This window comes from Salvelinus sp. IW2-2015, linkage group LG4q.1:29 (assembly GCF_002910315.2).
Source record: "Salvelinus sp. IW2-2015 linkage group LG4q.1:29, ASM291031v2, whole genome shotgun sequence".
In the NCBI taxonomy this organism is placed as follows: domain Eukaryota; kingdom Metazoa; phylum Chordata; class Actinopteri; order Salmoniformes; family Salmonidae; genus Salvelinus; species Salvelinus sp. IW2-2015.
The window spans coordinates 40,182,293-40,208,337 of NC_036842.1; the positions used below are offsets into that span (position 1 = coordinate 40,182,293).

The 26,045-nt window shown below is 42.4% G+C and overlaps 1 protein-coding gene and 1 long non-coding RNA gene across 2 annotated transcripts in view; both read left to right on the forward strand.

The window, feature by feature from the left end:
* Positions 1-26,045, forward strand: part of brsk2a (BR serine/threonine kinase 2a) — a 463,140-nt gene that overhangs the window by 174,928 nt on the left and 262,167 nt on the right. The gene's annotated exons all lie outside the window — the stretch shown is intronic.
* On the forward strand, positions 22,380-23,527 carry LOC111961980 (uncharacterized). Its single transcript, XR_002877059.2, has 2 exons — positions 22,380-22,440; positions 22,987-23,527. It is a non-coding gene; the product is annotated as an uncharacterized lncRNA (long non-coding RNA).

The window sequence follows — 26,045 nt, forward strand, 5'->3', positions numbered from 1 at the left end:
ACTTTCAAACTGTAGGTTCCGTTGTTGTAATGTAGTTGTTCCATAAGGTATACCATATTATAGGCTGCTTCCCAAATGACACGCTAAACCTTATATAGTGCACTACTTCTGCCCAGAGCCCATTGTGAGTTAGCGTGCCATTTGGGATGCAGAACATAGACTGGCAAACTGGAATAGTTTACTGCTATGAGAAAACAGTGGAGGATCAAAACAGGAAAAAGCCTTTAATGCTCCTTAGCTGGCTCCAGTGGAATTTGTTATGTTGTTGGAGAGAAAGAGAGAAAACCAGTGTGTGTGTGTGACACAGACAGATTGATAGACATCAGAGTGAAAGCCCCCTGAAGTCCTGTTGAGCAGATGCATCTCTCCATGGTGATAGATTACTCGCTCATTCTTTCTCCCTTCATCCCCCCTCTCTATCTTTCTTTCTCTCTCTATGTCCTCCTCTCTCTCTCTCTCATCTCTCATACTCTCTCTGTGTGTCCCCCACTTCTATCAATATTTTCTCTTCCCTCTTTTCCATCATGTGATTTCCTCCCTCCATAGAACTTCCTCTCCCTCCCTCACTCTCTCATGTTTTTTTACTGTCTCATAATGTTTGTCCTTGTTCTACTCTCAGTCCATCATCCTCGCTTTTGTATCTTTTTCTTGACGTCTCCTATTGTTCCTCTTCATTTTTTCTTGTAAATCGACACGTGGAATAAAGTCAGGCTACTATAGTGTTAAAGTGCCACTGGTATGTGTGTGTGTGCGTGCGTGTGTGCGTGCGTGCGTGCGTGTGAGTGAGTGAGTGTATGAGTGAGAAAACACGTGAGCATGTGTGTACATTATTTTATTAGTATCCCCATTAGCTGACGCCAATGGCGACAGCTAATCTTACTTGGGTCTGACACATAATGAAAAAGACATGGCAGAAAAAAGACTTTACAATTTACATACATTTAAAAACAGTAAAAGAACACACTTCCTTGGAAGCTGGGTTTCAAACACAGTGACGTGGGCTCAGTCTCTCCGAAAGCGAGCAGGCATCCAGAGGCTTGGCCAGGGTCCAGAATCCCTTTCATCTCCATTCACCAATGGGATATTACTCGCTGGCGCACGCACGCACACACACACACACGTACACACACACACACGTAGGTATGAGGGAGGGACAGTGTTCACCTCTCTCTTTCTCTCTGTCTGTCTTCCATGAAATGTCTAACTTTACCTTAAAACACCCCCCCCCCACACACACTTTTTATCATTTTGTAGAACTCAAATTCCACCCTAAGGCGCCTATTAAATATTAGTAAAGGGTCTGTTATCCCCCCACCTTTGACCCTGTTCCTCCTTGTTAGCCAAATAGTCAACTTTACCTGAGCAAACAGAAAATTCAACAAAACACATTTGGCCTTTTCCTTATTTGAATACCTGTACCCCATTATAAACATCCCAACAGTAAACCCCAACCTCTCACACAGACATTCCAACACAGACATTAATGGCATTAACCTGTCGCCCACAGAAAACACATGAATCACAGTTTCACTCATAATACAGAAAGCACACCAGCTGTTAGTGGCCAGGGCTCCATGTAGAACCCTCTACTGGAGGTCCCCTGACCTCTTTGGTACTGGGGGTTTGTAGAGCCCCCTCCATCTAAAACCCACCATACTCTCCGCCCCACATACCCCCTGCCACTGATGTGCCTTCACTCCTGTTAGGCTCCTAATGTTCCTCACCTTAATGCAGAGGTTGTAGAGGGCTTTACCTCCACCCCCCAAACTCCCCAGCTCAGAGTGTTAAAATCTAACAAGTCCTCCAGACCCCCTTGCCAGTCCCCAGTCTCTGCCGTCACCTGCAGTGACGGAAACATTGGTGGCTCCTCCCCCTTTAGCCGCTAAACACCCCTTACCGGCTCAGACAGTGCCTCCTGGACCTCCTCCAGGAATCTCTCCAGCAGCCTAAGAGACGTTATTCCTGTTTGTTGTGCCAGGACTTCCAGGGTTTTCCTACCCTCCTCTCCCAGCAGTCGCAGGTCACCCAGCCCTATTAAACCCGCTGCCATCAGTTGCCTCTGCAGGGTGGCCAACTGAACCGATCTCAAAGGTTTAGCTGGGTTGTGGAAGATAGGCTCCTCCCACACCCACAGCCCAGGCTCCACACCCCCTTCTAGTGTGGGTCTTAATAGCTGCCAGGTCCTCAGCACCACAAAGTAAAAGTCTGAGAGACCTGCTGTACTCAGCCTCTCCAGCTTCATGAGGAACAGCTGCCGGTCCAACCCTAATCCGCCAGCTCTCTTCAGCAGCGCGCATGCTGGTTCCCTCCAGCCGACATCAGTATGGTACAGCCGTCTCTGCACCGCCTTTAGTTGGAAAGCAGCCACCCTGCTCTCCAGTTCCACCAGGCCCTGTCCTCCTTCGTGGACGGACATGTACAACACTGCTGCCCTCAGCCAGTGATGGCCCGACCAGAAAAAATCTGCGAGCAGACCGGCGGGGGGGGGGTTGCGGACAACCAGTTTATGCCACAGGGAAGATGCCACCACATTGTTGATTATCAGCGCCCTCCCTCTATATGCCACTTGGGACAGGAGCCACCTCCACCTGGTCAGTCTTGACACCACTGCCTGTGACAGCCACTCCCAGTTCTTCCTGACCCACCTCTCTGAGCCAGGTACCCCCAACATTTTAAGCCCTTCACAACCCCACTGCAAACCCCCTGGAAGCAAAGGAGGGGCCCTATCCCCCACATAACTGAGCTTTGCTATTGCTACAGTTTACCTTAGCTGAGATAGCTTCAGACTAGTCTCATGGTCCACTCTATCAAACGCCTTGATCTGAAGAGACCAGTCCAAAATTTACATTAGACCCTCTCGACAAGTCCAACATGTCCCTGATTAAGAACAAGTTGTCCATGATTGAGCGTCCCGGGAGACAATATGTCTGGTCCTTGTGTACTATAGAGTCCAGATGGGATTTCAGTCTATTAGCGAGGACCTTGGCAAATATCTTGTAGCCTGCACAGGACAATGCCACAGGCCTCCAGTTCTTAAGTTCACACAAGTCCCCTTTTTTGGGCAGGAGAGTCAGAGCCGCCCGACGGCAGCTCATCAGTAACTCTCCTACCCCGACGCACTCACGCAGAATAAATCCAGTACAATTATTCCCAATATTTTTTTATAAAACTCCACTGGGAGTCAATCGACCCCTCGGTGCTTGATCGGGGGACATCTGGGTTACGGCCTCTGCCAGTTCATGGGACAACAGGGGAATGTCCATTTCATCCCTCTGTGGCAGAGAGAGCTTAGGGAGTTCTGCAAACAAAACCTGAGCACACATAGGATCAAACAATTCTGCCCTATACAACTCAGTATAAAACTCCACAGTCCACTCTGTCACATCTCCCCCACCACAGAGGTCAACCGCCCATCCGAAAGCCGTAGACAATGCATACCCTTGGCTTCACCACTCTGTGTTTCCAAACCAAAGAAGAAGGATCTGTGAGGATCCATCTCTTTGAGCATGAAGAACCTAGCTCTTACAAGTGCTCCTGTTGCTTTAACCTGGAAAAAACTGCCCAGGTCCCTACGTAATTCAGCTAAATTAGCCTGGAGGCCTACATTGTCTTGCCCCACCAGCTCTACTTCCATCTCACTAATACTACGCTTGAGTTCCCCTAAAACTCTCCTAGCAACTGAGGATGAGAGAGCTGTATACTGTTAACAGAAAAACCAAATTTGGACTTTTCCCACATCCCACCATTGACTCAGAGAATCAAACTTCTCTCTTTGCTGCCCCCATCTTTCCCAAAAAGTATGGAAACCTGAGCAAAAAGTGGCATCTTGTAAGAGATTTACATTAAACTTCCAATAGGATGCCTCCCGAGGCCCTGGTGAAATCGACAGCCGAGCATTGGTTATGTGATGATCCGAAAAACCCACCGGGAGAATGGTAGCGCCCAACAGCCTATTGCTGTGATTCCTGGACATGTAAAATGTATCAAGCCGGGCTGCACTCACCCTAGCTCCAAAGACCTTCACCCATGTATACTGTCTTGTATTGGGATGTCTAGTTCTCCAAACATCCACTAGGTCAAACTGCTTAATGATGTCCAATAACACCATAACTCCCCATTTCTGTCTTTCATAAAATCCATTGTGCAGTTCAAGTCCCCGCCGACCACCAGCGTCTCCTCAGGCGCTACCTGTGAGAGTTCCTGTCTAAGACACCCAAATAGAAGTCCCCTCTCTCTCTCCCTGTGTTAGGTGCATACACATTTATAAAGACAAAACCGCTGTTAATTTCTACTTTTACTACAAGCAGTCTACCCCTACACATCTCCTTTGAGGAGCACATTTTTACAGACAGACCAGGTACAAAAATGACTTCCACCCCTGCACTAACATTTGTCCCATGGCTCAGCACACTTGCCGCTTTCCACCAGAGCCACCAATCGACTTCATTCGCCATATCAATATGGGTCTCCTGCAGAAACAACACCTGTACTTTTTTTGTTTTACATATTCACCCAACACACTCCTCTTTCCCGTATCTCTGGCGCCATTTATATTAAGCGAGCCTACCCAAAGAGTCTCCATAAGAAGTGGGAGAAAAGCCATCAAAGTAAGAGACCAATAGCAAAGCTCAAAAAGCCCCAGTGCCAGAAAGAAACTATTCGTGTAAACAGAGTCTGAAGGTAGACCTTTACGCACTGTTGTGACCCACTTCGTCAACTGTTTCCTGGGTGAGAGGACACCATACCCCTCATTTTTCATAGCGTGTTTTATTGATTTTACAAACTTTACTGGATCGCAAAAAAAAGCCTCAAGATTAACTTTTTCCCGTTAGTCTCATTCATGAACCTTGACAGTTCCCTCACCTTATACTTTGACCCCTCTGCCTGACTGGCTGTCAGCTCTGGACCCATTGAGGAGGAGTCTGAAAATAAATCCTCCTCATTGTCCTCTTCCTCACCTTCCTCTTCCTCATTTCCCATCTCCCATCCTGACCACGCTGCTCTTTCTCTCTAGTTGCCCCCGCCATCCCCCCCCCCCCAGCACTAGGCAAATGTTCCTTAGTGCCTTTGACAACACCAGCCTCTCCCCTCCCAACTCCTTTCTTCTCCCACTTTTTCTTCTTCTGCCACCATCCTCCACCCCCCCCTTAGTCGCTTACCCTTCCTCGCTATACTCTCTTCATCCCTAGCATAACCTGACTATGCCCAGCCTCATCTACACCGCCATCCATGATATGACTAGACCCAGCCTAATCTACACCACCATCCATAGCATGACTAGTCCCAGCCTCATCTACCCCACCATCTGTAGCATGACTAGACCCAGCCTCATCTACACCACCATCTCTAGCATGACTAGTCCCAGCCTAATCTACACCACCATCCATAGCATGACTAGACCCAGCCTCATCTACCCCACCATCTGTAGCATGACTAGGCCCAGCCTCATCTACCCCACCATCTCTAGCATGACTAGGCCCAGACTCAGCTGCCTGCGTCTCATGGCCCCCTGCACTTTGACCTCGATTTCCCCCACTGGCACTTGTACCCTCACCTTGTCTGTGGCCTTTATGTGGGCACACAAAGCTCTTATGCCCCAAATCCCCACAGTCAAAGCACCGTAGACTATCTGTGCTGGCAAACCCTGCGTAGAGCCCCTCCGCATGCCTCACTTTAAAATGCACATGTATCTGTTGCTCATTGTTATTCAGAAACATGAACACTTGCCTCCGGAACGAAAACAACATGTTTGACGGCATCTGCCTAAAAACCTGCAGACAGTATACGAAACCCATGAGCAAACTTACCAAAACGACTCAGCTTGTCCGTAATAAACGGAGGCAAATTTGCAACTACCACCCTGGTCGAGGGGGTAGAAAGAGGAGAACTTGGCACCAACACACCCCTTACAAATATTCCACTAGCAATAAGCCTACCCACCAAATGTGCTCTTTTCATGAACACAACCACAGCTTTGTTCATTCAGTTCCTACCTGTTCGCCGACAGCGAGCAGAACCTCCTCCACCTTAATTCCATTCTCAGGAACACACCTGAATCCATGCCGTAACGACAGCATCTCCTCCACGCTAGGCTGCGAAGCCATCGCGCACACCACCTCTTCCAAACCCCAGGAAACTCTGTCCTCTTCCTCCCTAACTTTGAAAAAAAACAGTGGGTACCACTAAAACAGTACATTAACCCTCCACCATAGAAAATAAACATTGAAAGAAAAGAAGAAGGAAAGAATCAAGAAAATAAGTTAGGACAGAGCCCTCCACACCAAACACTCAAGCTCCAAAAAACTCCCAGCATGCACTGCAAGAGAGAGAGAGAGAGTTGCATTGTGATGGTGGTGGCTAGCCGTAGATGATTTAGCCATGGGAGCCACCAGCACCCCATTCGCAGACCCAGAACCACCCCCAACCAAGAAACCTTACCCTCCATCCATATTTTTCCCTCCTCTCTCCCTTACCATATTTTCAAAACAGATCTGATCCACAGAATGTATGCATTTCTTAAGGGACCTGATCGAAAAATAGAAAACATGCAGACGTGTTGTCACTTTGACAGAGAGCAGAAAACCATTGAAGTGCAATGTGAAGCTCACCTTCTATAAGCTGTCACTTTCTCTTACCTTCTTCTGATCTTCAGATATGTTGCTGCTTCATCCAGCAAGGTGTCCTTCCTATAGCTGTCCTCTCTTCATACATGTTCATTATAGTGAAAGTTCTATAGTCTGGGCCAGAGTGCAAATTATACTGTGACATTTGAAGAAAAAAAATACAATCATTCACAGGACCTCCTATGTGCATTTTTTATGGATCTAATAGTAAAGATGTAAATTAACTGTATTTTTTAAATTACCTTTCAATTTGGTATTAACACAACTAGTCATGATGTTCTCATCTTATAGTCAAAGAAATTTCTTCAAAAAGTAGGCTAACTGTGCATGTTTGTCCCAACTAGCTCTCACAGGCTCACGTCAGAATTAAACGTTCATCCATGTTTCTCAAACGTCAAATTTGGAAATGGTTGCAAATGTCATATTTCGAAGTGTTTAAGGTTAAGCTTAGGCATTAACTCCGAAATATTACGGTTAGGCATTAACTCATAAGGGTTAAGGTTTTGTAAAGGCTTAAAACAAAAATCTCCAAAGCAACTTCATGTGGCTGAATTATAACATGCAAACTTTGGAATCAGAGGCAAATGCTTTTGGCCCTCCCTGTCCACAACACACCCTAGCAAAACCGAAAGCTACTTGAAGGTAACAGCGATCACTGTTGCCCATAGTGGCCGGTTTCCACGTCATCTCCCGACGTCCTCAGACATGGATGGACTTCCAATACTGACTTGTATCATTGGTGACCTGGCTGGTTCATCCACTCCAAAATAATTCCAGCATTCAAACAGTACACTGTGCACTCCTGCCATTTGATAAATGGAATAAAGAGACATCCTTAACGAAACACCAAAAAGTGTAATGATTGTCATTTGGTCCGACAGAGATCATTGCAGTGCTGTTGGCATTTTTCAGTCTGCGGGCGGATCAGACAATTTGGGATTTTGTATTTTTTTCACAGATTATTTGGAAACGGTCATCTTTCTGCTTTGTATGCGTTTGCCTACCGATTGTATTAAAAGCACCACTTTGTTGATTGTATTAAAAGCACCTCTTTGTGTCATTATTCACACACAAATTCAGTAGCCTACCTCTCCCCTCCTAGCTGGGCGTGAGAGATTAAGTGCGCCAACAGTATATATGTGGTCCCAATGAAATAGAGTAGGCTGCCTATGCATGAGCGGAGAATCACGTGGCAGTAATCTTTCCAATGATTAGGATTATATGATTAGGCTATAGTTTACTACAGTTTCTATACTAATAATGGAAAGAAATGGAGGGCGCGCAGGCAAAGAAAAGTCACAATACAGTGACTGCGCATTTTTCCTTTCCTTTTCAATAAATATTGATTACCCATTTATTTGTCACTGCCTGCAAATCGTCCCGCTCCTAAAAGGTAGGCTCAATTAGAAAGTGCAATTGTCCACTCTCATCATTCTTGCTGCTACAAGTTCCGTAGCCATACCAATCTTAGGTGAGAGATCAGTTGCACGTATGGTCTCTTTTAAATAGAGTAGGCACAGGCTGTAGCCACATGCATAGGCGGAAAAGCACGTGGCAGTTATCGTTCCAAGGAAATGGACTTCCTAATATATAATTAGGCTATAGTTCACTACATTGCCTAGAAATAAGTATTGATCAGCCATATTTGACTCAAAAAAAAGTCCTGCTCCTGTAAGATAATATGCAAAACGTAGCTCAAGAGAAAGTACAATTGCGAACTCTCTCTCCAACTCTGCTCTCTGCAAACGATGTCTAACCTATTAGCTGAAATAGCCCAGTAATACCAATAAACTAATACAATGGACTACATTAGAATCTCTAGTAATCTAACCAATGTTTTATATGGTTCCGTTGGTAGAGCATGGCACTTGCGACACCAGGATTGTGGGTTGGATTCTCACGGGGAACCAGTAAGAATGAAAATGTAGGCACTCACTACTGTAAGTTGCTCTGCTAAATGACTTAAGTGTAAAAATGTAATTTTTTTTTTGCATTTTGATATTGCCTATCAGACACAACATTTATGGGACCATGGCTGGCAATCGAGCTGCGTCACATACGCCTTAAAATAGCATTTTGAGATTGCGGTTGGGTTCAAGACCTGTTCTTGCGGTAGCGGGTGGAAATCGAACAGAAAGCCAGCTAGCGCAGGCAGTTGCAGTATGAAAAGCTGCAAGTGCAGGTGGGAGCGCAGCGCAAACCACTACTCTTCACTCTCGTAACCTGAATTAATTGATTTGTCTTGCTAACAAAAGGTCATTTTTTTTGTAGAAAGAAAAGTTGGAAAACCAGAAAAGGGGCTGAGATACTGGACGGTCCTAGGCTAACAAGTGCAGCCACATGGATTTTTTTGTTTTTAAACCATAAAACAGAGGTGGGGGTGTTAGTTTATTTTATATTTACCACTGTAGTAGTAAAAATACAATTTTAAACAAATAGGAGAATGGTGAAATTTGCATTATTTAGAGACCCCCAATAGTTTTACTTTGTTGCATTTAGGGGTACTCATGTCTCATTCAGGGACTCTGTGACCCTCCTGGGCCCCCGTAAATCTTACTCTGGTCTGGGCCCCAGGCTCACATGCAGTGCGTACTAACAACATACACATTTAGGGCCCAATCCCGATTTAGGAATTTATGCCTTTCCTCCACACGTCTTTCCTACGCACTTCTCAATATTTGGTATTCAGACTTAACTTATTCGGTTGTGTAATGCTAGGTGTGGCTACTTTGTGTGCTCTGAATACATTTCATTAAACTGCTGAAAACCCTCCCACTTGCTGGCCAACCGATTTTCTCGTGGAGTTTTTATTCAATGGGGTTTATTCAATTCAGTACATTCAACTTAAACCACCCCATTAAATAAGGTGTACCTTTTAAATATAATTTCTTGACAGACTCAATAGAATACTTTGAGAAAACGGGGTCAGAATATTGGGATCAATGAAAGAAAGAAATCTATGTATATAAATCTCTGTTACAGCACCAACTGGTAGATAATACAATTCTCTAATCTTGTAGATTATTTAAAGTAATGATATTACATTACTGAGTTTGGGTAATCCAAAGTTATGTTACTGATTATAATTGTGGACAGGTAACTAGTAACTGTAAATTATTACATTTTGAAAGTAACCTGTGCGTGTGCTCACTCAGTTGCGTGTTTGTGTGTGTGTGTGCACACAGTTTGGTCTGTGTTCTCTCTCAGATGTGTCTCAGCTTGTCTTTAATCATGTCTCAGATAGAAAAAGTCATTGGGAGCAGCTCTTTCTCTTGCTCTCTCCCCCTCTCTTTTTCTAACTCACTGTGTCTCTCTGTTTATCTTTCTCTCTGTCCAAACTTTCTCATCTCTCCATCTGAGTTTAAATTGAATCTCCTGTTTGGTAATTAAAGCTAATGAAGACAGATTGAGAAAAGAGACAAAACCAATATCCCCAAACACACTCTGTGCCAGGCAGCAATTAACTTTCAATTAAGGACAGCCAAGATGAGGGGAGTGGAAGATGGTAAAACAGCCAACTTCCTCTCTATGACTGCGTCCCAAATAGTTCCGGCCCATATGGCTCCGGTCAAAAGTAGTGAAGGGCAATTCCATGGTAACGGATTTATACTGAGACTCATATTTTTCACTTTAAAATGTACACCAGAGAAACACTATTGATTTAGAAATGTATGCACAAGGACTGCTTTTAACAATTTCCACAAAACATTTTACAAAATGCATTCACAGGAAGAACAGTGCAGATACACAGTTTGGTAACATAATACATCTGAGGGAGAAGTTACCTTAATTCTGTTACCAAATGTATTATTATTTTGAGGGGGTAGATCAGCTTTAATATTGCAGATAGCATGTGGCTTCTATCAGTGTAATTGTCTGCATCAATTCCAATCCCCCATATATTTCTGTAATTATATATATTATTTCAAATATTTGTTTTCTTTACAATTTTCCCCTAACCCTAACATCCCTCCCATAATTGGAGTAAACTAATACAATATATTTTCCTTCTGTATTATTTCCCCCTAACCCTGCCACCCCTCCCCTAATTGGAGTAAACTAATTGACAATAATACTTAGGCTTCCACTTCCAGCATGTACAGGTGAAGTCGGAAGTTTACATACACCTTAACCAAATACATTTAATCTCAGTTTTTCACAACTCCCGACATTTAATCCTAGTAAAAAATCCCTGTTATAGGTCAGTTAGGATCACCACTTTATTTTAAGAATGTGAAATGTCAGAATAATAGTAGAGAGAATGATTTATTTCAGCTTTTATTTCTTTCATCACATTCCCAGTGTGTCAGAAGTGTACATACACTCAATTAGCATTTGGTAGCATTGCCTTTAAAATGTTTAACTTGGGTCAAACGTTTCGGATAGCCTTCCACAAGCTTCCCACAATAAGTTGGGTGAATTTTGTCCCATTCCTCCTGACAGAGCTGGTGTAACTGAGTCAGGTGTGTAGGCCTCCTTGCTCACACACACACACACTTTTCAGTTCTCCCCACAAATGTTCTACAGGAGGACATTTCTCCAAAAAGTACAATCTTTGTCCCCATGTTTGCAGTTGCAAACCAGTCTGGCTTTTTTTAATGGCGGTTTTGGAGCAGTGGCTTCTTCCTTGCTGAGCAGCCTTTCAGGTTGTCGATATAGGACTATTTTTACTGTGGATATAGATAATTTTGTACCCGTTTCCTCCAGCATCTTCACAAGGTTCTTTGCTGTTGTTCTGGGATTGATTTTCACTTTTCGCACCAAAGTACATCTCTAGGAGACAGAACGCATCTCCTTCCTGACCGGTATGACGGCTGTGTGGTCCCATGGTGTTTATACTTGCGTACTATTGTTTGTACAGATGAACGTGGTACCTTCAAGCATTTGGAAATTGCTCCCAAGGATGAACCAGACTTGTGGAGGTCTACAATGTTTTTCTGAAGTCTTGGCTGATTTCTTTTGATTTTCCCATGATGTCAAGCAAAGAGGCACTGAGTTTGAAGGTAGGCCTTGAAATACATCCACAGGTACACTTCCAATTAACACAAATTATGTCAATTAGCCTATCAGATGCTTCTAAAGCCATGACATCATATTCTGGAATTTTCCAAGCTGTTTAAAGGCAGTCAACTTAGTGTATGTTAACTTCTGACCCACTGGAATTGTGATACATTGAATTATAAGTGAAATAATCTGTCTGTAAACAATTGTTGGAAAAATGACTTGTGCCATGCACAAAGGAGATGTCTTAACCGACTTGCCAAAACTGTAGTTTATTAACAAGAAATTTGTGGAGTGGTTGAAAAACTAGTTTTTATGACTCCAACCTAAGTGTATGTAAACTTCTGACTTCAACTGTACATACTACGTACATTTCACGGACAGTATATTTTACATGAGTCATGCTTTGTTTGTTTTTAGTCGCATCCTCAACCCCTCCCACATACTGTATCTCTGAAGACCATCCCATATTGATTTCTAGCTGCCATATATTTTTCTTCTGTGCTGTGATTTTTCTCAAAAGTTCTGAACCTTTCTATTTTCAGTTTTAAGGGCTTTTCAGCGCTCACACAGATAGTTCAGGCTCTTCCACTACTGTCGGCTTCCCTCTGCCTCTGACCTTTCACCGTTCACACAGATAGCTCAGGCTCTTCCACCCCAGTCTCAAACTCTCGCTGCCTCTGCCATTTCAATATTCACCCAATAGTTTCTCTACTCACTTCCCAAGCCCTGCTGGGGTAGCTCACAATGATCACAGTTTTACACAAACATTGAGTGTTTCATGCAAAATGTGTAAAAACATTTGAGGTAGAGACAGTAGTGGAAGAGCCTGTGGAAGAAACTTCCTGCAGACACCACTGTGATCTGAATGGCTTTAATTTCATGAAACTATGTGTAATGGCACGGTCTGCGTGTGTCAAGAACTGCAACGATGCTGGGTTTTTTACGCTCAACATTGTCCCGTGTGTATCAAGAATGGTCCACCGCCCAAAGGACATCCAGCCAACTTGCCACAACTGTGGGAAGCATTGGAGTCAACATGGGGCAGCATCCCTGTGCAACTCAATATTAGGAAGGTGTTTCTAATGTTTTGTACACTCGGTGTATATCTCCCCAATGTTTCAGTAGGATCAGTGTAGAGCATAAACTGCATGTTGCTCCTTTGTAGGTGATGAGCAGCGTTTACACACAAAATATGCACGTTTGCGTTTCTTATTTTTGGCCCTGTGTTTGCTTACTTTCCTACTCGGGTTGTCATGATACCAGAAGTATCATATACAGTGGGGAGAACAAGTATTTGATACACTGCCGATTTTGAAGGTTTTCCTACTTACAAAGCATGTAGAGGTCTGTAATTTTTATCATAGGTACACTTCAACTGTGAGAGACGGAATCTAAAACAAAAATCCAGAAAATCACATTGTATGATTTTTAAGTAATTAATAATTTGCAATTGGTTATGCATGACATAATATTGGATACCATTCAGAAAAGCAGAATTAATATTGCGTACAGAACCTGTTGTTTGCGAATTACACAAAGATCATTACTTTCTGTGTTATTGACCAGGTTTCACACACTGCAACAGGGATTTTGGCCCACTTCCTCCATACATACCTTCTCCAATCCTTCAGGTTTCGGGCTGTCGCTGGGCAATACGGACGTTTCACTCCCTCCAAAGATTTCTATTGGGTTCAGGTCTGGAGACTGGCTAGGCCACTCCAGGGACCTTGAGATGCTTCTTACGGAGCCACTCCTTAGTTCGCCTGGCTGTGTGTTTCGGGTCGTTGTCATGCTGGAAGATCCAGCCACGACCCATCTGCAATGCTCTTACTGAGGGAAGGAGGTTTTGGCCAAGATCTCGCGATACATGGCCCCACCATCCTCCCCTCAATACGGCAGTCGTCCTGTCCCTTGCAGAAAAGCATCCCCAAAAGAATGATGTTTCCACCTCCATGCTTCAGGTTGGGATGGTGTTTTGGGGTTGTACTCAACTTCTTCTTCCTCCAAACACGGCAAGTGGAGTTTAGACCAAAAAGCTCTATTTTCTAATCAGACACATGACTTCTCCCATTCTCCTCTGGATCATCAGATGGTCATTGGCAAACTTCAGACGGGCCTGGACATGCGCTGCTTGAGCAGGGGGACCTTGTGTGCGCTGCAGGATTTTAATCCATGACGGCGTAGTGTGTTACTAATGGTTTTCTTTGAGACTGTGGTCCCAGCTCTCTTCAGGTCATTGACCAGGTCCTGCCGTGTAGTTCTGGGCTGATCCCACCTTCCTCATGATCATTGATGCCCACGGAGGTGAGATCTTGCATGGAGCCCAGACCGAGGTGATTGACCTCATCTTGAACTTCTTCATTTTTATTTTCTAATAATTGCGCCAACAGTTGTTGCCTTCTCACAAGCTGCTTGCCTATTGTCCTGTAGCCCATCCCAGCTTGTGCAGGTCTACAATTTTATCCTTGATGTCCTTACACAGCTCTCTGGTCTTGGCCATTGTGGAGAGATTGGAGTCTGTTTGATTGAGTGTGTGTGACAGGTGTGTTTTATCAGGTAACAGTTCAAACAGGTGCAGTTAATAACAGGTAATGAGTGGAGAACAGGAGGGCTTCTAAAAGAAAAACTAACAGGTCTGTGAGAGCCGGAATTCTTACTGGTATAGGTGATCAAATACTTATGTCATGCAATAAAATGCAAATTAATTACTTAAAAATCATACAATGTGATTTTCTGGATTTTTGTTTAGATTCCGTCTCTCACAGTTGAAGTGTACCTATGATAAAAATTAACAGACCTCTACATGCTTTGTAAGTAGGAAACCTGCAAAATCGGCAGTGTATCAAATACTTGTTCTTCCCCACTGTATACCAGAAGTATCATATATACCAGAAGTATCATATATACCAAAAAGTATCATGGCAAGCAAAAAAAAACATGAAGCAACTTGAATTATTGAGGAAAACAGTCCTGATGTTGGAAAACAGAGTCTTATGTTGTCACCCAGTCACCAGACCTTTTTGCCATTGAAAAGCAATGTCGTAATATCACGATACTAGTATTGTGACAGCCCTAGCATTTCTACACTACATTCCTGGGTAGGATTCTGCAATATTTGCATAAATCTGCTAAATATCTAGCTTGCTGAATGTTCAATAATTCATATGAAAAGCTTGTGCTTCTACACCTGCATTGCTTGCTGTTTTGGGTTTTTAGGCTGGGTTTCTTGTACAGCACTTTGAGATATCCGCTGATGTAAGATGGGCTATATAAATACATTTGAGTTTGATTTGTCTAACAATCGCAGACAGAGCAGTAGCAGTAGAACCAGACAGTGTAAGTGGTGTCTGGGAATGCTTCTAGTTTGTCGACTGTATAAAGTCTATCACAGGATCATCAATAGCCTTCTGCGTAGACTGACTGGACTGTTAGAATGCTATAATGTTGAGTTGATCTGTTGCTCATCTTATCCTTGGATGATGTGTATTGTGTATTTGTCTGCGTGTATGTGTCTGTGTTGTGTGTCTTGTTTGTGTATGGTATGTTTCGTCTGTCTGGTGCGTGTGTGTGTTCATTTGTGCGTGTGTGCGTGAGTATGTGTGTTTCTGTGGGAATGTACAGTGGGGAGAACAAGTATTTGATACACCTGCGATTTTGCAGGTTTTCCTACTTACAAAGCATGTAGAGGTCTGTAATTTTATCATAGGTACACTTCAACTGTGAGAGACGAATCTAAAACAAAATCCCAAAATCACATTGTATGATTTTTAAGTAATAATTAGCATTTTAATGCATGAAAAAGATATTTGATACATCAGAAAGCAGAACTTAATATTTGTACAGAATCCTTTGTTTGCAATTACAAGAGATCATACGTTTCCTGTAGTTCTTGACCAAGGTTTGACACACACTGCAGCGAGATTTTGGCCACTCTCCCATACGACCCTTCCCAGATCCTTCAGGTTTCGGGCTGTGCTGGGCAATACGGACTTTCAGCTCCCTCCAAAGATTTTCTATTGGTTCAGGTCTGTGAGACTGGCCCTAGGCCACTCCAGACCTTGAGATACTTCTTACGGAAGCCACTCCTAGTTGCCCTGGCTGTGTGTTTCGGGTCTTGTCATGCTGGAAGACCAGCCACGACCCTCAGTCAAATGCTCTTACTGAAGGAAGGAGTGTTGTGCTAAGATCTCGCAATACATGGCCCCATCCATCCTCCGCCTCAATACCGTGCAAGTCTCGTCCGTGTCCCTTTGCAGAAAAGCATGCCCCAAAGAATGATGTTCCACCTCCATGCTTCACTGGTGGTAGTGGTGTTCTTGGGGTCTTAATCATCCTTCTTCTTCCTCGCAAAACACGCGCAGTGGAAGTTAGACCAAAAAGCTCTATTTTTGACATCATCGACACATGACCTTCTCCCATCTACCTCTGGATCATCCAGATGGTCATTGGCAAACTTCAACGGCCTGGACATGCGCCTGCTTGAGCAGGGGACCTTGTGTGCGCTGCAGGATTTTAATCCATGACGGCGTAGTGTGTACTAATGGTTTTCTTTGAGACTGTGTCCCAGCTCTCTTCAGGTCATTGACCAGGTCCTGCCGTGTATTCTGGGCTTATCCCTCACCTTCCTCATGATCATTGATGCCCCAGGAGGTGAGATCTTGCAGTGGAGCCCCAGACCGAGGGTGATTGACCATCATCTTGAACTTCTTCTTTTCTTCTATTTTAATAATTGCGCCAACAGTTGTTGCCTTCTCACCAAGCTGCTTGCCTATTGTCCTGTAGCCCATCCCAGCCTTGTGCAGGTCTACATTTTATCCTTGATGTCCTTACACAGCTCTCTGTCTTGGCCATTGTGGAGAGGTGGAGTCTGTTTATTGAGTGTGTGACAGGGTTTTATACAAGAACGCGTTAAACAGTGCAGTTAATACAGGTAATGAGTGGAAACAGGAGGGCTTCTTAAAGAAAAACTAACAGGTCTGTGAGAGCCGGAATTCTTACTGGTTGATAGGTGATCAAATACTTATGTCATGCAATAAAATGCAAATGAATTACTTAAAAATCATACAATGTGATTTTCTGGTTTTTGTTTAGATTCCGTCTCTCACAGTTGAAGTGTACCTTATGAAAATTACAGACCTCTACATCTTTGTAAGTAGAAAAACCTGCAAAATCGGCAGTGTATCAAATACTTGTTCTCCCCACTGTATGTGTGAGTGCCTGGTGTGTGGTGTGGGGGGGGGGGGGTTAACATGTCTGTTGTGTGTCCTACCTCAATGTATTTAGGCTAGATGTTACTGTAGATTGTACCTTTCCTCTCTTGCCCCTTTTGTTCATATGTGTGTGTCTATGCTCTATACATGATGTGTGTGTGTGTGTGTGTGTGTGTGTGTGTGTGTGTGTGTGTGTGTGTGTTGTGTGTGTGTGTGTGTGTGGTGTGTGTGTGTGTGTGTGTGTGTGTGTGTGTGTGTGTGTTGCTGTGTGTGTGGGTGTTTGTGCTGTGTGTTAGTGCTGTTTGTCATATACGTTGGTGCATGCGTGCTCGGCTAGATAATTAAAGAATCCTGATTGCATATTCACGAGTATGGTAATTAGGAATTCCTTTTGCTGATTCACAGTCAGAGGCATTAAAAATAGATCAAACCGCAAACCCTGCCACTACAGGCCTCCCGCTCCCTCTGTTATGACTGCATCTCTCCATCCTCTCTCAATCTCTCTTTCCATCCCTTCATCTCTTTAATTCCCGTTATCCAGTCGTCCACCAATGCCTCCATCCTGTCTTCTTGCTTGGCCTCACATTCCCTCTGTTTTGGCTGCATCACTCTCCCAATCTCTCTCTCCTCTGTCCATCTATCCCTCCATCCTGTCTTATTTCCAGCCCCCACATTCCCTCTGTTCTTCTGTCTCTCTCTCTCTCTCTCTCTTCTCTCTCTCTCTCCTTCCGGCGTCCCCATTCCGTTTTTTAGGAGAACATTCCGTCTGACAGTGCCGTCTCAGTCCGCTCTGTCTCCTGGCCCCAGTCAGGACCAATTCTGACAACCAGGAAATTGTACAGCCTCACTTTCTAGTGCCCACAACTGTACTCTTTCATATTTTTGGTTCAGTTTCAAATTAAATTACACACATCTGCTCACACTCTTACGTATGTGTCACTTTATCACATGTCCTGTCAAGTATCTGCCAATCCCCCTTACCTTAAAGCTGCCAATTCTTTGTCTCTGTTCTCCCCCTCTCTCTGATCTTTGGTTGGCATGTTTCAGGCGCACGCCCCATGCAGCACCCAGTCATCAAAGCCTGGGAAACTTCTCTCTTTGCATTGTCACTGCAACTTGAACTTCCTGAGTTATTTTCTGCTGCGTAATTGTGTTTACGTGTGTGCATGGGTTGCTGTTGATGACAGAGCCCAGTTGCCCAGTTGCCGTGGCAGCTCAAGGAGATAGAAAGAGAGAGGAGACATGGCTCTCAACGGAATAAAAAAATATATATGGGAAGGAGAGGAGGAGTTGTTGTGACAGGGTAGGAACCATAGTGTTGGTTAGTGTTTTCCAGGGGACCCTCATTACATTTTAATATATTTTTCTCTACAGTCTCTGATTCATGTAACTTTAAGCTTCACCTATTCCTCTCTTATTCAGAACATACCGTTGCACAAACAACATGCTTATCTAGGCCTACACCACCACTGGTATTAGGCTATATTAGCTAGCCAAGCTAACATTTGCTCTGGCTCTCTTCATTTAGCTAGCTAGCCAGTTAACTAACGATTATTAGTGTTAACAAAAACGTTTTGGGCACAACTTGCTAAGAAAATACTAACTAAGTAGCTTTCTACAGAGAGTAAGATACACATAAACAAATAGAATAATATAGATATTTAGATTAAGAAGCAGTGTGGAAAGCAGCATCGTTTTCACCAACATCTTGTTCCATCTGTTGCATTGACCATGAACGCCAAGTAGTTGAGCAAGTTCACTGCTTGACTGACAGGGGTCAGGATTTGTTGTATGGGAAGCATACTCAAGTAGCAAACAAAGTAAACTATAATGCTGCGTTCATGAAATGTGGTAAATTCCTAAATACGAGCATATACGACTCGGAAAAATACACTTGAACCCCCTCCAACTCGTAATTACTAGTGGGAAACTGGTCTATCATTCCTGTGCTTCGACTTCTCCCACATGCTGACGTCTAAGGAAATTACTTTGATGACAGCATTTTCAGCAATTAAATGCATCAACAAAAATACAGTATTTTATTAAAAAAAAGAAGCTATTTATATGTTTTGTGAACACTATAATTTGTTTATGAGCATGAAAGCTGTCCTTTCCGTTTCTGGTTGACACATCTCGTTTGCCACTAGCCGATCGACGTTTTCGATTTGTTCAAAGCATGTGAATGCAAACAACTTGTTGACATTTCATGCACCGGAGTGGCATTTCAAAATATTGCAGATTTACAGCCTCTTGCGATATGGATATTGCACATGTCAACATCACAATTTCGATATGAATTCAATTAATCGTGCAGCCCTAAGCGGACGTCAGTTAAATAAGTAGCCTATGTAGGCTACCTGCAGGCTACAGCGAATCTCGTGTCAATTCTTATGTGGATTATAAAAAATTGACAATATTTGTAGGGGGTAGATGTATTTTTCGTTAGGGAAAATCAGTTTTTTTATCATTATTTTATTATATTTTATTGTTTTATTATACAGTATTATACAAGTCAAAAGATTGGACATACCTACTCATTCAAGGGTTTTTCTTTATTTTTCTATTTTCTACATTGTAGAATAAAACTATGAAATAACACGTATGGAATCATGTAGTAACCAAAAAACTGTTAAAGAAATCAAAATATATTTAATACTTTAGATTCTTCAAAGTAGCCACCCTTTGCCTTGATGACAGCTTTGCACACTTTTGGCATTCTTGCAACCAGTTTCACCTGGAATGCTTTTCCAACAGACTACTCTGTAGTCCAACTCAACCCAAACCATCTCAATTGGGTTGAGGTCGGGTGATTGTGGAGGCCAGGTCATCTGATGCAGCATTCCATCACTCTCCTTCTTGGTCAAATAGCCCTTACACAGCCTGGAGGTGTGTTGGGTCATTGTTCTGTTGAAAATTTAAAAAAATTGTCCCGCTAAGCACAAACCAGATGGGATGGCGTATCGCTGCAGAATGCTGTGGTAGCCATGCTGGTTAAGTGTGCCTTGAATTCTAAATAAATCACAGACAGTGTTACCAGCAAAGCACCTCCACACCATCACACATCCTCCTGCATGCTTCACAGTCGGAACCACACATGCAGAGATCATCCTTCACCTACTCTGAATCTCTCAAAGACACGAAAATTCTCAAATTTGGACTCATCAGACCAAATTACAGATTTCCACCAATCTAATTTCCATTGCTTGTGTTTCTTGGCCCAAGCAAGTCTCTTCTTCTTATTGGGGTCCTTTAGTAGTGGTTTCTTTGCAGCAATTTGACAATGGATGCCTGATTCCCATATTCTCCTCTGAACAGTTGATATTGATATGTGTCTGTTACTTGAACTCTGTGAAGCGTTTATTTGGGGTGCAATTTCTGAGGCTGGTAACTCTAATGAACTTATCCTCTGCAGCAGAGGTAACTCTGGGAATTCCTTTCCTGTGGCGGTCCTCATGAGAGCCAGTTTCATTATAGCGCTTGACGGTTTTTATGACTGCACTTGAAGAAACTTTCAAATGTCTTTAATTTTTCCGGATTGACTGACCTTCATGTCTTAAAGTAATGATGGACTGTCATTTCTCTTTGCTTATTTGAGCTGTTCTTGCCATAATATGGACTTGGTCTTTTACCAAATAGTGCTATCTTCTGTATACCACCCCTACCTTGTCATAACACAACTGATTGGCTCAAATGCAGTAAGAAGGAAAGACATTTGACAAATGTACTTTTATAAAGGCACACCTGTTAAAACTTCTTGTGAATAGGGGGGTGCTGTTTTCACTTTGTAAAAAATCGTGCCCAAATTAAACGGCCTCGTACTCTGTTCTAGATCATACAATATGCATATTATTATTACTATTTGATAGAAAACACTCTGAAGTTTCTAAAACTGTTTGAATTATATCTATGAGTAAAACAGAACTCATTTGGCAGCAAACTTCCATACAGGAAGTGAAAAATCAGAAAACGAGGCTCTGTGTCAGGGCCTGCCTATTCAACTGTCTTTTATTTATCGATATGTATGCACTTCATACGCCTTCCACTAGATGTCAACAGGCAGTAGAAGGTTGAATGGGGTGTCTTACTTGATCTGAGGCCGAATAAGAGCTTTTGGAGTGGCAGGTCCGGTATTTTGTCCGTTTTTGACGGCGCGCGGGGGAACTCGACATTGTCTTCTGAAGAGCGTTCGGAATACACGGCGAATTGCTCCGGCTCTGATTTTATTTGATACATATGAGAAAAACATCATAAAGTAGGATTTTTCAACCGAGTTTGATCAGTTTATTCAACGTTTATTGGGAATTTTGGAATTTTTCATTCCATGCGTCAAGAGATGATGGCCCCGGAGCTCGACATGGCTAGCCAAGGTTGCTAATTCGACAGAAGAAATGGACATTCTAAAACCAAACAACGATTTATTCTGGACCTAGGACTCCTTGCACAACATTCTGATGGAAGAACAGCAAAAGTAAGACAACATTTATGATGTTATTTCGTATTTCTGTGTAATATGTAAAACCAGGATTTGTAGCTATAAATATGCACATTTTCGAACAAAACATAAATGTATTGTATAACATGATGTTATAAGACTGTCATCTGATGAAGTTGTTCAAGGTTAGTGATTAATTTTATCTCTATTTGTGGGTTTTGTGAAAGCTACCTATGCGGTGGAAACATGGTGAAAATATGCCATTGTGTGTTTGGCTATCGTGGTTAGCTAATATAAATACATATTGTGTTTTCGCTGTAAAACATTTTAAAAATTGGAACTGATGGCTGGATTCACAAGATGTTTATCTTTCATTTGCTGTATTGGACTTGTGATTTCATGAAATTATATGATATCCCTGTCCCGTTAGGCTAGGCTATGCTAGTCAGCTTTTTTGATGAGGAGGATCCCGGATCCGGGAGAGAGAAGCGGTAGAGGTTAATTGAAATGTATTCCAGGTGATTATCTCATAAAGCTGGTGGCAGTTAGCCTAGTGGTTAGAGCGTTGTACTTGTAACCGAATCGTTGCAGGATCGAATCCCTGAGCTGACAAGGTAAAAATCTGTTGTTCTGCCCATGAACAAGGCAGTTATCCCACTGTTCCTCAGCTGTCATTGAAAATATGGATTTGTTCTTAACTGACTTGCCTAGTAATATAAAAGGTGGTTGAGAGAATGCCAAGACTGATCAAGGCAAAGGGTGGCTACTTTGAAGAATCTCAAATAAAAAATATTGTTTTATTTGTTTAACACTTTTTTGGTTACTACATGATTCCAAATGTGTTTTTTCATAGTTTTTTTTCTCCTTTACATTTGACCAAATCATTTTAGTTACATAGATGAATGTTATCATATCGTCACTGTCGGATTAAAACTTCCTAAGCAAATGTTGTGATTTATTTTTTACATGATACTATTGGTTCCCCTTATGTTTGTATTACATTTCACAATCCCTTAACCAATCAAATGTATTCAAAATAGCTTGTCATCAAAACTCTTTAAGTCCATTGGCTCTCTAAGTTGTCCGTCAAACCCAGTTTTATCTCCACCATGACTTTTGAAGTGAAGCGCATATCTTTTGTTCTTGGCTTCTTAGCTAGACGCAATCAGAGGTAAGTCACACTTTAATTATCTCCTGCCTTTGTAATATTATATATTACTGGAGAGATATAAGTATTTCCAAAATATAATTATGTTATTGTGTTTTGAGGCCAAGTGCAAATCAAATGGCTAGTTAGCTAGCTTTGGCTAACCCAGAATCTGACAGAAAAAGTACAATTTCCTGTTTTTAGCTCCCCATATAATCTCTGTTTGTTGGCCAACTCGCCAACTTGTCATTGGCATAAAGAGTGAATAGAGTAATCAGATGTGTGTGACAATGGCTAACTAGCTATCATATTTGATTGCCACTAGATAAGCTGTCTAAGCTAGATAGCTAACTGCAGTGTCAACCATGTAGCTAGCTAACGTTAGCTAGATCAATGGGTCAGTCCACCGTAGCATTTTCCCACACATTGCTCTCTCTCTGTGTCTGTGTAAATGTCATTCTGTTTTTATGACAAAGTATAAGCACCTTTGATACACTGATTATTTGACATCTCAATAAGCTTTTTGTGTTATATAGAAATCTAGATTTTTTTTGTCTGTCTTATTTACAGCTTGTAGCGGCACAACCGAGGGGGGAGGAGAATGGGCCAGCCAAGAAATGAAAATACCCTTCAGAGTGGAAAAGAGAGGTTCGGAAGAGAAGGGGAATGGAATGTAAATCTGGTTTTGTCTAGAAGGGATACAGCTTTTGTAAAAAAAAAATTACAAACACTTTTCGTAGCAGGTTAGGAGAATTAGCATAGCAAGTTACGAGGAGTAGGTTAAGGTTAGCAAAATTTTACATAAAAATGTAATTCCATGTTGAAATGTGTCTGATTTGCTTACTAGTAACATGATTGATGGTGATGGTGACATTTCGGTTTTGGTTGTTTGACTGTTGTAACACTTACCTGTTCATTCTGAGTGAACAATTAAACATCGCACTTGGTGTAAATATTTTTAGTAGGCATTCACCATCACATGTACTTGAAATTATATTCTGAAATACATTTTCATTAATGCTATTGAAATTGGAAAATGATTCCATTGTCTCGAGTACCATACACCTTTTTATGAAATTGTGCACATTGATAAATATTAAATCAACTTTGACCTGTTAGCAGTTGATGTTACTCTTCAATAACATGGCAAGGCAAATCAGGGGGAGAAAAATAGGTTTATTCAAAGAGGACAAATCATAGATGTTATGCTGAGCGGTAGTAGATGTTAATTCTCCCCTGTCCTCAGTGATTCTCTCCACAGCACAATGGTACAGGATGTAGTTTTATAACCCAACCCTAGCCTGTGGTTGACCAATTAGAATTCCTTGCAGTAAAACTGGGCCAATGGCCAAATAACAAGTATCCTATGTCAGGCTCAATGCTCAATGTATAGACAAATTCCTCCCATGTCTGTGACCCATTGATCATTCATTTCATATTACAGAAAAAACACTATTTCCATTGATCATTAGTACTCCATTGACTTTTAGTCCTTCTTGACCTTTAGCCTCTGCATTGTGTATTTATCTTTAAAAAATGCTTAAACTCCCCCCTAGACCATTTTAAAAAGAAATATATTTAAAAATGTATTTTTAGAAAACAATAGAAAACATCAAACAATAGACAGTTTAAAAAACATTAGCAATAAGTCGGGTGGGGTGGCCGGTAGCCTCATGGTTGAAGTGTTGGGTCAGTAACTGAAAGGTTGCCGGATCAAATCCCCAAACTGAGAAGGTAAAAATCTGTCATTTTGCCCCTGAACAAGGCAGTTGACCTACATTAGCAGGTGTAATGATGATATCCCTTACGATAACTACCACACCCTGTATCAGGAGGAAACTCACAAAATAAATAATTGTCTGCAAGGCAATAATATTCAATCACCCTATTGGCAAGGTCGTCATTCACAAAGTCCTTTAAAAGTGACCAGCTCTTCCACACTGGTATCAGTGCCACATAGATAACTATTATAAATTATGTTCTGACAGTCTGCCGGTAGTGAGGAATTTTTCTTACATTCCACTGGTTGATAAGGACTTCTGTAATGAACACTTCACCGGTGGTCTTGTATCGTTTCAGGCACAGTCCTTGGGTCAAGGGATATTGCTGCAACTTCAGACGGTAGATTATCATAACCTGTATCTGAAGGAAACAAAAAAATGAAAGTAACATGTCTTGGTTTGAAGAGAAATGAATATTTCACATAGATTTCCCTAAGTAAGCATGTCCCAATTTGCAGGAAAAAGTTGGACATTTCACCTAGATATCCCTAATATGATGACTGCGGTGTACAACATAGAAGCTCATCAGGTTCTGATCATCTTCCTATGCTTCTTCACCCGAGATTGGCCCCTGATTGCTAATCAATCGGTTCTTTATTCTCCAGGCACCGCTTTGTCATCAAAATGGACAACCTTGCAATGAGTGACATGTATCCATCGTGATTTTCCCTGGACTTTTACTGCTGACCTCGTTATGAGGAAAACTTGATAAGGACCTTCCCATGTTGGCCCTAATGTCTCTGTTACATATTTTCTTTTACTATCACCTACTGTCCTGGCATTACGTCAAGTCCCCCCTCGGGAGTTATTCCCCACGCCTTTTTTGTCTGTCCATGATTTTTCCATGTGCTTTTATCTTCAAAATTGCAACTTGTACAGGTAACTGGAGAGCATTCAGTAGAGCCATCACCTCTGGTCCATTCTTCACAGGAGCTCCCAGTTTCTCTACATGAAACCTCTGTTTTTCCATATCGTGGGTCACGCCAAAAGCATACCTTGAGTCTGTGTAGATATTAGCTGTTTTTTCCTTCAGCCTGTTTGCATGCTTCTGTCAAAGCCACCAATTCCGTCACCTGTGCTGATGTTCCTGCAGGTAACGTGCCTGTCACGATGACATTGTCCATTGTAGTAACTGCCCAGCCTGCCTTCCTTCCGCACACACCCCTCCACCATGCTTGAACCATCTGTGTTCGGCCACATATTGCTCTTCACCACCCACAGCTCTATAAACCTTTTCTTTAAGTGTGCCGTGTTCACGGTTGTTCCAAGCAAAGGCTAGTAACTGTAACCCGTCATAAGGATGTGGATCGTAGAGATTCTTATAACGCTTCAAATGGTCCCACGTCTTCATACCCACATCTCGTGGATGCTGCAAAGTCTTTGATCATCCATCCAACTGTTTTGGAGATGCTGATTTATGTGTGATTGCTGTCACCGGGGGTTTGTCTTTACTACCTTTTACAGCCTGTGTTCTGGTTGGCCTAAGACGTCATTTGTCACCGCTGTCAGTATCTATTGACTCAAAGCCAGGCAATGCTGACCAGATGCTTCAAACCCGATCATCCTTGCACAACTCAGCCTGAGGGTAGATTGAGGGAACGAAGGGTCCACAGGTGGGGGCCAAGTCTGTTTTTATGACCCTTGCCTGTAAGTGTTGAATTTCTTATTTTAAGGATTTGATCTGTTCACCAAGAGCCCTGAAACTTTCTTTATCTCTCTGCAATGTTATATCACGGTTATCAAGACAGAATTTCTCATCCCTCTTCCTTACTTCGGCTAATACAGTTAAAGACCATATTGTTTTTGTCAACGAGTTAGACATTCCCTGCATTTTTCCCCAAACTTTTT